Source organism: Sarcophilus harrisii, chromosome 4 (genome assembly GCF_902635505.1).
Source record: "Sarcophilus harrisii chromosome 4, mSarHar1.11, whole genome shotgun sequence".
In the NCBI taxonomy this organism is placed as follows: domain Eukaryota; kingdom Metazoa; phylum Chordata; class Mammalia; order Dasyuromorphia; family Dasyuridae; genus Sarcophilus; species Sarcophilus harrisii.
This window is the reverse complement of record NC_045429.1, coordinates 270,615,920-270,628,564: the sequence shown is the minus strand read 5'-3', so window position 1 is coordinate 270,628,564 and position 12,645 is coordinate 270,615,920. Positions and strand designations below refer to the sequence as shown.

The following is a 12,645-nucleotide window of genomic DNA, read 5'->3' as shown; positions in this document are numbered from 1 at the left end:
TAAGTAACTGTTGACTAAGTAAATGAATGAATGAACCATCCAGTCAATAAGCAGAATAGAGATCAGGCACTTATCCAAAGGAAATATTGGACAATCAATAAATCAATCAACAAACCTTTGGTAAGCATAAATTATGTACCAAACAGACATTGTGGTAGTCAAACAAAACAAAAAAAACAAAAATATAAGATGGAATAGTCCCTTGCCCTCAAGATGATTCTGCATCAGACAAGTATGTACAAAATAGATAAAGGGTTATTTGGGGAAAAGTACTGCTAGCTAAAAGGATCAGAAACAGTTTCATATAGAAGATGGCATCTTCCTTCCTTGTAGGAAAATGAGTATTCTAAGAGATAGAACTGATAGAACAAGATCCCCAGATACAGAGAAAGGAAATAAAATACCATGGATAAGGAACATCCAAAAGGCCAATTTGGATGGAACATAGTATATATTAGAGGTATACATAAAATAAGACCGGAAAGATTGGGGGAATGGTACTAGATCATGAATAGCTTTAAACATCAAACTGAAGAATTTATATTTGATCTTCAAGTAAAAGGAAGCCACTGGGCTTTACTGAGGTAGAGAAGTGACATCGTCAGATGTGGACTTTAGGAAAATCATTTCAGGAGATAAACTGAAGAATAGGGAGAGACAAAGCAGGAAACCCAAGAAGGGAGCTGTTGCAAAAGTCTTAGAAATGATGAGGGAATGAGCTGTATGAGCCAAGAGAAGAAGGGTAATAAGACAAGAGATATTGTAGATTTAGAAACAATAAAATTTGGCAATGAAAACTGAATACGTGGGATGAGTGTGAATATGTATTCTCATATAAGGAGGAATTTATATTAGGATATAGAATATATATACAGACATATCAGATATGATATATATATGTGCTCATAAATATAAATCTATTTCTTTCTCTACACACACACACACACACACACACACACCACTTGTATAAGGATATTTATTAATACTCAGATAAAAATATTGGAAGGAATACACCAATATTCCAGGTGTCTGTGGAAGGATGTTTGTACCTTTGACAGAAACAGAGAGGCTCAGAAGAGGAATGGAATTGGTTTGGCCATGAAGTACTTGGGATAACAATAGCACATCCTGTTGGAAATGTCAAAGAAGAAACTGGTGATATGAGACTAAAATTTACAAATGATCAAAAATACTCATTTTGGACAAAATTCATTCTATGTCATCATGGAATGTTCCCTTGCTGGCTTAAGACTAGAGCATGGTATGATGTATGCTGAATTTGGAATCAGGAGGTGCATTTAACAACCGCCTTTGCTACATGGGCCAGTCGTAATTGCTGTGGGCCAGTAAAACAAGAACACGGGCTACATGACCCCTAAGGTCCCTTCAAGCACTACACCTGTAATCTTCTACCCCTATCTCACACATGCACGCCACTGGTCACAGGAAGCAGGGTGGGGGGAGAGAAAGAGACAGGGCAATGAAATAGAAGGAAACAAACCTTGCACATGGGTGGCTTGATTCAGAGGAACATGAGATCACAGAACTAAAGCAAGAAGGTCTTTTTATGGGTATCATGGGAGGTGGGTAATTTGCCCAGGGTCACACAGATTAGCATTTATACACGTGTGCTCACAGAGCACCACCAGGTTTGACTTTAAAACTGACAGTAATTAGAAAGGTGGCACAGTGATGAGTGATGAGCTGGACTCAGGAAGCCCCAAGTTCTAACTCAGCCTCCAATATCTCCTAGCTTTGTGACTGTGAGCTAGTCAATTATTTTGTTTGTCTCAGTTTCTTCATCTATAAAGTGAGGATAATAATTGCACCGACCTCCCAGAATTGCTCTCTGCATCAAGTGAAATATTTGTAAACTGCTTTAGAAAAGTACCCGGCAGCACTACTGATGATAATGATAATGACTGAAGGAATGGGGGGGCCAAGGGGCTAGAGAAACCACTTCCTCCAGGTCTTAAATATGAAACCATAAAACAACGTGTCAGTGACAGTAACCAAGAAAGCCAGGGCCAGGACCAGGCTCTGAAGAAGCAGCGGTGTGAGGAGAACACAATGTCATGAGTCCATGGAGACTTTCCTCACAAAAGGACAGCCACTGTGTAAAGTCCAGGGTTCTACCCCCAAACCCAAGATTAGCAAACCAACTGCTTGCACTTCACCACACTGAAATAATCCCTCGATGACACCAGTATGATGACACGGCCTGGGGTTTACTGTGTGGGTGGTGTTGTAACCCAAGCTGAGGAAGCCAGCTTCCCCACTAGCTTCCATCTTGGCAACACTAGCTCCAATCAATATAGCAACACATTCTGTAGCCTAGTGATAAAACTGCTATAAACAGATTATACTCACATTTGGCTTCAAAAACTTATTCAATTGGTTATAATCCTCACTCTATAACGTAATTAGTTTTTTGGTGGGTTTTTTTTTTTTAAGTTTTCAAGTTATTTTTACTATTTTTTACATGCTTTTGTTAAAGCAAAATTAATTCAAGGGGGCAAATCTCAATGTTTCCTGATATATAAGATAGTTGGCTTAAATGATCTCAAGGATACCTTTCCTTTGATCTTAAATCAAAACTACTGATTTGTTTTAGCCAATCTTGTTCTTTTTGTTTATTTGGCTCATAGAAAGTGCTTAATAAATGCTTGTTGACTATCTCTGACCAAGAAGGATCATCAATGACTGAAGAGCTTTCTACAATGAAGATTAATTCACTTCCCACAACAGTGCACATACTCAGAAACACAAAAATTAAGTGGTTGCATATATGGGGACATTTGATGAAACATCATTGTTGTTATATCAAGTAGAGGGAGTTTTCAATGAAAAGACCTTATTCAGGGCCAACATACAAACACATTAAAATTGAGTCCAGTGGAGTAACAGACAGGCACAGTTGGTATACCACAGAGGCATCAAACTCCTGGCAGCTTGAGGCTAGCTAAATTCCCAAGTAGGCCCCAACTTGATTAAAATGTAACTTGGAAATGTTAAACAAAATAAATAGCAATAAAATACCACATACATAAAGTAAATTTGCAAGTCTACTGAATGATGGTAATTTGTAGTATCCTAAGAGAATATTCAGCCTAAATGATGTTAATTTGTTGTACTTTAAGTGAATATGCAGCCCACAGGGATCCATTTCTATCTGAATTTGACACCTTTGGTACTGTGGACAGAAAGCTAGATGGGCTCAGACCAAACTTTCAACACTTATTAGTTATCAAGGTGGGCAAGCCACTAACAGTTATACAACCACCACCTTCCACACAATCCCCAGCTCAAAGACAATAAACTAAAACCCAATCTCTGATCTGCATTGGTAAAAGAGAATTTTACAGACCAGAAGTAGTTTGTAACTGATAAAATCACAGATTCAAATGCAAAAAACAAAAACATTGTCATTCTGACTTTCCTAATTCCAAGGCTATACTCCTTTGATCCCATTTGTAGCTATTAAAAGTTCTTGCTAGTGAGAATGAAAACCAAAACAAAACTATAGGATTTTTTCTAAAGATCCAGTTGTTTGCAAATAGATGCCAAATCCCACTTGACAGATTATGGCAAACATCTATTGTGTCATTATCATATAAAACCAGCTAATTTCTATTAAAAATGATTTTAAGGTTCAAATTTTTCATTCATTAAAAATGACCAATCTTCCCATCACCATTCACCACCTAAATTAATGAGAAGTACACTGCACTCCATTCATTTTGACAATGAATCACTGCCACATATATTTTATGTCATTATTTCAACTAAGCTTTAAACTCCTTGAAGATTGGGAATGGATCTTCCATACATCATATACCTCACTGGGCCTCATATGCCCCTCCTAGAATTATATGAATGAATGAAGCAGCAGATGTAATTATGTAAATTTTTAGGGGAAAAAATAACTCAAAAATCACTTTGTATATGGGTATACAAAATCAAAAAATCCTAACCCAAGCAACTTGCCTTACACATATATATATATATACACACACACATATAAATATATATATGTAGATATAAAAACAATAACACTAAACATAACTTAAAAGGGTAGAGCTAAATGAAGTGGAAAGGGCATTAGTTGTAAGATAACCAAAAATATGAAAAGACCCAAAATTATAACTTGTTACCTTGAGGACCTTGGGCAAGAATTAACCTTTGGTGCTTCAACTTCCTTAATTATATAAAAGGAAGAAGGGCAAACTTCCTGAGAGATGATCTTTAGAATCCCTTCTATATCTGATAAGCTACAATTCTGTGGGGGAATTAAAAAAAAAGGTACATGCCAAAAAAACTAAACAAAAAAAGGCATTAGAGGTAAACCATGCCTTATCATACTGTTCCTCCTGCTGCCAGTAGCAATAATTATTATATTTATTCAAACTCTGATTAAGGCAGAATTAAATCATCACTGACGCTCCCTCAACTCCAGGATGCTATGGTAAAATGAGTAAAGAAAGCTACACATCAGTACAATAGGTTTTTACCCTGAAAAAATGGAATTCAGTTTAGAAGCCACTGAATTCTTTCTCTCCACAGCCTCAGGAGGGAGCTATAACTGGAATTGGAGGTAGATGGAGAGTAGAGACCATAGGAGAACTCCACAAGAGAAACAAGAGAAAACCTAATCTTCCCACATCTCACATTAAAAATGGAAATGCACTCATGGATCTGACCAAAGTTTCATCCAGCTCAGTAGTCATCTTTAGCACGGTCAGTGGGATTGGGCAGAAGCTTCCCTGTGTGAGACAGTCTCCTCCAAATATGATGGCTGTACCCTAGACATCTTAAACTCCCTTTATAATCTCTTTTTTTTTAATTTAATAGCCTTTTATTTACAGGATATATACATGGGTAACTTTACAGCACCTTTATAATCTCAATAAACAGTTCCAAAGGACTCATGATGAAAAATCTATCTACCTTCAGAAAGAGAACTAATGAACTGAGTGAAACTGAATTATTTTTCTCCATGGTCTTTATTTTTCTTGCTTTCTTTTTTTCTTTTGCAACATGGCAAATGTGGATATGTTTTGCATGAATTCATGTATAACAGGTATTGTATCTCTTGCCTTCTCAACAGGAAGGGAAGGAAGAGAAGGAGAGAATTTGAAACTGAAAACTTTTAAAACTAGAATCTGGATAAAAAGAAATTTCAAGGAAAATAATTTAGACTAAAAAATAACATTCTCAAAACATCTGCAGGAAGTAATGAGTATGGTGTTCAAGAAATTAGAAATAACAACATACACAGTGTGTTCAGGGAGAGCAAGGAGGCTAACCTAGATGAAATAAAGAATATACTTGGGGGGAACACATATGAATAGTAGAGGTGGAGTAAAATTTAGGAGGACTTCAATTAAAAGCTCAAAACTGAATTTATTTCTTTAAAACTGTAGTAATAAAGGGTGTTTCCACTGGAGAGGAAGGATAGTCTTTCATCCATAAAGGCATATCAATTCCTAACTTTTGATGGGCAAATCAATAATCATAGATTTAGAGGAAGGGACCACAAAGGTCATCCAGTTTAACTCCCTTAATTTACAAATGGTTGAGTAATTTGCCCAAGATCACTTAAGGATGAAATTACAGACAGTTTATGAACTCAGATCCTATGATTTCAGAGAGAAAGCTCTTTTCACCACACCACCCTACCTCATAATTATCAAGATGAGCATACTTCTGGGAGTCAAACTCCATGGTATGTTAAGAGGAACAGATGTGGGGTTGGAGGACCTCACATCAAATCCTATTTTTTACTTATTATGTGTTACTGGGCAATCAATCTCTAGATCTCTGTTTTTTCCTGAGTCGAAAAGCAAGACAGAATGTTCTTCCCTTTGTTTATGAAGACCCTGGAACATACACAAATAGCTGCTGATGCTCAAGCATTCCTCATCTTATAGCAGAAACCCACAGATTTCCAAGACCACTGTCACCTGTTCTTTTGTAACTGGTTTGAGCTGAAAGCACCAGGGGCCACAGAAAACAAAACAAAAAAAATTTAATTTGGCAACCTATAGAACTAGAGCTAGAGCTACATTCCTTGACAAAGCACTTAAATGGAAGGGAGGGGAAAAAATCCCAAAAAATTACCTGTTGAGGATTATGCAGATCAGCTTCTAAGACTCCTGCCCAGGTAGCATCTGTGAGAGAAATGATAGACCATTTTAGAGAAATTGTGAAACATCATGCAATAATCATGAATCCATATTAATATATTCATAATATGAATCCATAATAAGAATCACAAAGCAGGCAAAAAAATATGATAGGTTAAAGTAGGCTACAACATAGAATCTAGAGATAAAGTAACAAGCTTTGGTCTTACAATAAGGAAATTATTGTTCAGTCATGTCCAACTCTTCATTACCCTATGAACTATTCTGTCCATAAAGTTTTCCTGGAATAGATACTGGAGTGGTTTCTCCAATGGATTAAGTCAAACAAACAGTAACACAGCTAATAAATGTCTGAAACCAGGTTTGAACTCAGATCTCTGTGACTCCAAGGCACAGCAATCTATGCACTAAGTCCTCAAGTGCTTCCTAGATTAAGGAAGAAATGAATGCAAATATTCTCAGACACAGGACAAATTACCTGAGTTCTTTCAATCTAAGAGTTGGTTAACTGAATGGAGCTGACTTCAGTTCAGTTCAGTTCAAAATGTATGATCCTATATTAAATGAAGTGCTTGAGGTACAGGAGTAAAACATAGCCTCAAGAAAATGAAAGATGTATATGAGTAAATATCTTGGTCATACAGAGAGGGAAAAGAATGATGGTCCAACTTCTCCAGCACAGAAATCATCTCTTAAATCATATTTAAGTATATAGACCCCCTTTGCAATACGGACAAAGAATCACACTGAATGGGCAAGCAAGGTTGAGTTGCAATCTCTACCAATTGAAGAAATAGCTAACCAGATGAGATTTCAGATCCAATTATGTCTTTTAAAATGTTAATAATGAAAGCACATGCTAAAAGACTAGGTTTACTTTGGACCAGGCAATGTAAGCTAAGCACTAGTAATACAAAGAGAAGTGAATATATTATCCTCAATCCTCAAATTCACAGTCTAATGGGAAAACAACATACAGGTGGCTATCTATGATGATAAAAGACATATTACAGAACCCATCACCACCCCATTTAATGGCCTTAGGGAGTATCAAACCAAGTATTTCCCTAAAATGGAAAAAGATTATTACTCAGATTCAGCCTGGGAATGGACTCTGAAGACCAAGAAAAGACTTAGATGATCACCCACTTAAAAATTACAAAGATGGAATTGCTATTCATGTATGGGTTGGATTAAATGGCCCCTAAGGTGCCTTCTAACAGTAAAATTCCAAATCTGAGTCTGTTAAACCAGTATTAGAACCGGAACTCTGGATACACGGTTTTTCTATTTTTTTTTTTCTGGCTGGAGAACCTCCTTCAATATATTCTTTTATTTTAGTTAATTCAATGAATAAATAAAATTTATTAACTACCTTAATGCAAGTCATCTTGGATATATTACTTTTGGAACTCATAAGCCTGCAGAGTAGACAGATTCAAAACTACTCCTTGCTCTCACAGTGGATGTAGCTGTTGGGGGGGGTGGTGTAGTTTTTGATGTATACACTAGATTTTAGCTGCAACCGTAAGTTGATAAACTCAGACATTCAGTAATAATAATAATATCTAGCATTTATATTTTGTTTAGTCTTTCAGTCATGTCCAAATCTTCATGATCCCATTTTGGGGATTTTCTTGACAAAGATATTGGAGTGTCTTGCCATTTCTTTCAGACCATTTTTACAGATGAGGAAACTGAGACAAACAGGGTAAAGTGAGTGTCCAGCATTACACAGGTAGTTATCTGAGGCCATATTTGAACTCAGATTTTACTAATTCCCAGGGTATTTTATTTACCGTACCACCTAGCTGCCTCTAGGAGTTTACTATGCCAGGCAGTAAACTAAACACTTTAAAAATATTATTTGATCCTCAGAACAACTCTGGGAGGTAGATGCTATCATTTATTTCCATTTTAATGATAATATGCACACAGTTAATAAATGTTGGAGGCTGATTTGCACTTAGGTTTTCCAGACTCCAATCCTAGCCCAGTAAATATGAAACCAGAAAAAGAAACTAAAAATAGCAACAAGTATAAGAAAAAAGTACTGTTAATATCAACTAGATAATGTTACTATCAAGCAGAAGGGACTATTGTTGGAATTGCTTAATAAAATAACAAAAGGCTGGTTCTTAACCACATACTAGGTATTATCCATTGAATAATGTGCTGTCTCTGGATCTTATATAGGATAGTCATTTTCTAAGCCAAGTTACTAATGTCACAGAAGAGAAATTACACCACTACACATAAGTAACACAAAAATTCATTTGTTTAATAACATATAAACAGGGTCAGCCTCAAGCAAGACTGAGGCAGACCAAATTGCCCCAAGTATTCCCAGTCTCCCCAATCTTTGTCCTTTATCTCCACTATTCAGCCTGCTTTTTAAATCCTGGAAAGGTGCTGCATGATAAGCAGAAAGAGCTGGACTCAAATTCCACTTAAGGGATATTTAGCAGCTAGCCACATAACAATATTGGGACTCATTTCTGACAATATCTCCCAATCACCTAGATTCTTAATTTTATCTCTCACTCTCTCATCCTATTCTAGACTTTTTTTTTCTCATTCAAGTGGTTTCTGCTTTATATTATAAGAAGTTCCACTACATTAGATTATAAGCTACCTGAGGGGGAAAAGACTGTGACCTTTTTTTATTTTTGTATCCTTGTACTAAGGATACATGTCCTCTAAGTACATGTCCTCTCCCACAGCTCATAGCTTTAGTACATAGAAATCAATTAGTAAGAACCTAGCTGGATGATGCTAATTCAATTAATTCATCTTTTGCTCCTCCTTTCTCCATTTCTTTCTTATTCCCAGTAATCATCCAGTTCTAGGCATCCTTCTTTCCAGGTCCCTAATCCTCCATGTTTAAGTTACAAATAATCATCTCCTGACCAGTATTCCTACTTCTAATCTCTCCTCTATTCTAATCCATATTGTAACCCTCTTGCCAAACAACTATCCCTAACCTAATATTGGGCATGCCCAACTTAATAGTATTAATTGGTTCCATGAATAGTGGAGACAAATAGAATTAATGTGGGAGAAAAGAGCGCCATACATACACACACACACACACACACACACACACACACACAGCGTCCTGAAGGAAAGGGTCGCCACAGTTATTTCTACAAGATCAATGTTATAAATGTAATAGAATAATCAGTCAAAGATCATTTTCAAATCAATTAAAAATCATAGTCACCAATGATGTGCTAGTTATTGTAATAGGAGAAAAACAAAATATTCAATAATCAAAAATTATTTATTAATCACTAATTATGTGCTAGTCATTCTGGTGACACAAAGACAAAAAAAATTAACAATTTTAGCCCTTTTTTTTTTTTTTAACAGACTACTCCATTAGATCAATTATATGCATAGAAGCATATGCAAAATAAATATAGGGGAACTGGGGAAAAGGGAAATAAGAGAAGTCTCATAAAGATGGTACTTGAATAGAACTTTGAAAGAAGCTACAAGTTTTAAGAGATACAGGTATAGTAGCAGTGAATTCCAGGAAATGGGGAGGAGGGAATGAACATAGCCTTGCAAAAACAGAGAGATGAACTAAGGATATTGTGAAAGCACTTGAGTCTAAGAGTAAAGAGCTTTAAATGACAAACGGAAGGCTGTATTTGATCTTACGCATAAGAGGAAGTTTATCGATCTGGGGAGTGGCATGGTCAGATCTGTGTTTCAGAGAACTCATTCTGGTAGCTATGTGGCCAAGCTACACAGACCCATCTATCTTCACTTTTGTGGATTAAGGAGTAGCCACCAGCTGGGGTAATCACTGGGTAGGTACATAATTTGTGTCTCTGGTTTTCAGCCAAATGATAGAAGGGGGCTTGAAATATGGTAATTGGGTTCAATTATAATGCTTAAATGGTGTTATTATAAAATGACTTCTGGGTAGCCATCATCATCATCATCATCATCATTTTAGAATCAATGTCATCATGGAATAATTAAATCTATCTTCCAGGGCTGTTGTGAAGAGAAAATGAAAATAATATTTACTAGGATTAAAGCACTTTGCAAATCTTAAAGTGCTATAATGAATACTAGGATATTTATTATTTTTATTATTATTTATTATGATCACTATTAATTAAAAGTAAAATTACTATTATTTATATTGTTACTATAGACAGAACTAGAAGAGATGCTTGAGATCACCAAGTCCAACTCACTCATTTTACAAACTCAAGTCCTCCCAAGATTAATTTGTCCAGTTCAGATAGTTAACTAGTAGAAATGTTAGGATTTGCATCCAAAAGAGTGGAATCCAAATCTAGCACTGCGCACACCAATCACTGAACACTAGAAAGGTACTGTGATGAAATGTAAAAAGGCCTGCATGTGCAGGTGAGAAGAGGCTTGTATTTGGAAGAAAGCCATACTTGGTTCCAGCCTCTGATATTTGTTAACCACATGACATGTGGCTTTAGGAACTTTCTTAATTGCTCTGAGCCTCAGTTTCCTGATTTGTAAAATGGAGGTGGACAATACCTATAGTATTAGTTGAGTTATTGTGAGAATCAAATGAGATCCATCACAACTAGCAGGGGTGTTGTGATGACCAAATGAAAGAGGATATGTCCTCTTAAAGTGCTATGTAAATCGGATATTTTTCATTAATTCCTGTACATCACTTCCTTGTTTAAAACCCTATAATGGTTACACACACTCTGTGATTAAAGTTCACACATGACATTCCAGGTCCTTTACAATCTGCCCCCAAACTCTTTCTAATCCAATCTTTATGTTTTTCTTTATACAAATAAACTCACTACTTCCATTCAGATTATTCGGCTGATTGCTTTCCCATACCCATCCCTTAAAAAAAAAAAAATTCCCACACACTTCCACTACCTTCAAAACTTAATCAAGTAATGTTATTAAAGACCATATCTTCAAAAAAAAAATAATGTGTTTTTGATATTTTTAAGTTTAATCAGTACTATGAACATTTTCTTATAAGTTTTTTTTTTTTAATCTTGTTTTTCAGTCATTCCAATTGTGGCTGACTCTTTGTAATACCATTTGGGGTTTTCTTAGCAAAACTACTAAAGTAGTTTGCCATTTCCTTCTCCAGTTCATTTTACAGATGAGGAAACTGAGGCAAACGAAGTGACGTGACTTCCCAAAACTAATTAAGTGTCTGGGGACACATTTAAACTCAGGTCTTTCTGACTCCAGGCCCAGTGCTCTACCCACTGAGAGAACAAGATGTCCTTTATTATACTACAAATAAATTATTTTTACATAAATATTCAAATATACAAATATTCCCCTAAAACTTTTCTCTCTCTCAATTCCTCACTTAATTCCCAGATACCCAGAATTACTCCAAGCTGCTTTGACTGTTCCTATGGTTTGGATGAAATGGAAGTTATCAACTATCTATCCTTCTATGAAATGAAGGACTACCAGCAGAAGTTCTGCTCCTAAGTCCTCCAGGGGCCTCTATATACCCCATGTAACCTACTGTTTCCACCTCAAGACATGGACTTGTCTATCTCCTTCTAAAGCTGAACTTTCAAGAAAAATATGCAACACAAGGTTCTGCAAGGGTGAATGTTAAAAACTATCTTTGCATGTATTTTGAAAAATAAAATGCTATAAATTTTTTTTTAAAAAGCTGAACTTTCTTCCATCTGTTGCCTCTTTGAAGGATGAATTCCCTCAGAGGAAGAACTGTTTTTTTCAAATTTTCTATCTGAATTCTAGTGCTTGGCATATGTAAGCACTTAATAAATGTCTTTTCTTTCATTTTCACAGTATCTGGCACACAGTAAATGCCTTATTGATTGAAGTTTAAATGAACCTGGGTTCCTACTCTCATTGAGTAAGTCTAATGGCTTATAGTCTCTTAGTTGCTCTGAGGATATACTGAGATAATGGCAATCAAAGCACTTTCATGGCAAAGTACTGAAATCTTTTTCTTCCTCATCATTGTCATCAAATAAGAAAAGTAACAACGAGCTGAGATTCTTAAGTTAGATGGCAGGAGAAATGAGCTGTCCGAATGACAAAGGTTGAAAAATGTAAAATGTTTCAGGCCTTGAAACAGGCCCCAAACAGGAAGTTTGTGACAAACTTTAAAAACAAAACCATATAAATGCAAGAGATTTAAAGAAGTCAGATAAGAGTTTTACACACACACACCATATAAAGAGTAAACTAAGTAGATGACTAGGGACAGCAAGTTTAAAAATATACATATATATTTATGATTACCTCAGCTGTTCAGAACCAGCAAATTTTCCTACAGGTGTCCAATACGCCTCACAAACACTAAAATGTCATTGGGTATTTGCTTATCTGTCTTCCAAGCAAGGCCCAACTAGGCCTCTAAGCTCCCAAGGGGAGGAAGTCATGCCTATTGTGCTCATGTTGTTCTAGTAGATGTTCGGCCGGGGGGGGATGGGGGAAGGAACACACAGATGTGAGTGGACACACTTTTTAAAGCCCT

General features: G+C 36.1%; 1 protein-coding gene across 9 annotated transcripts in view; it reads right to left on the bottom strand.

Moving 5' to 3' along the window:
- TRERF1 (transcriptional regulating factor 1) overlaps nt 1-12,645 on the bottom strand; it is a 321,009-nt gene that overhangs the window by 161,860 nt on the left and 146,504 nt on the right. For all 9 annotated transcript variants that reach the window (XM_031964844.1, XM_031964843.1, XM_031964842.1 and 6 more), the window contains exon 2: nt 6,121-6,170. The gene's annotated coding sequence lies outside the window, so the exon portion shown is untranslated. The remainder of the gene's footprint in view (nt 1-6,120; nt 6,171-12,645) is intronic.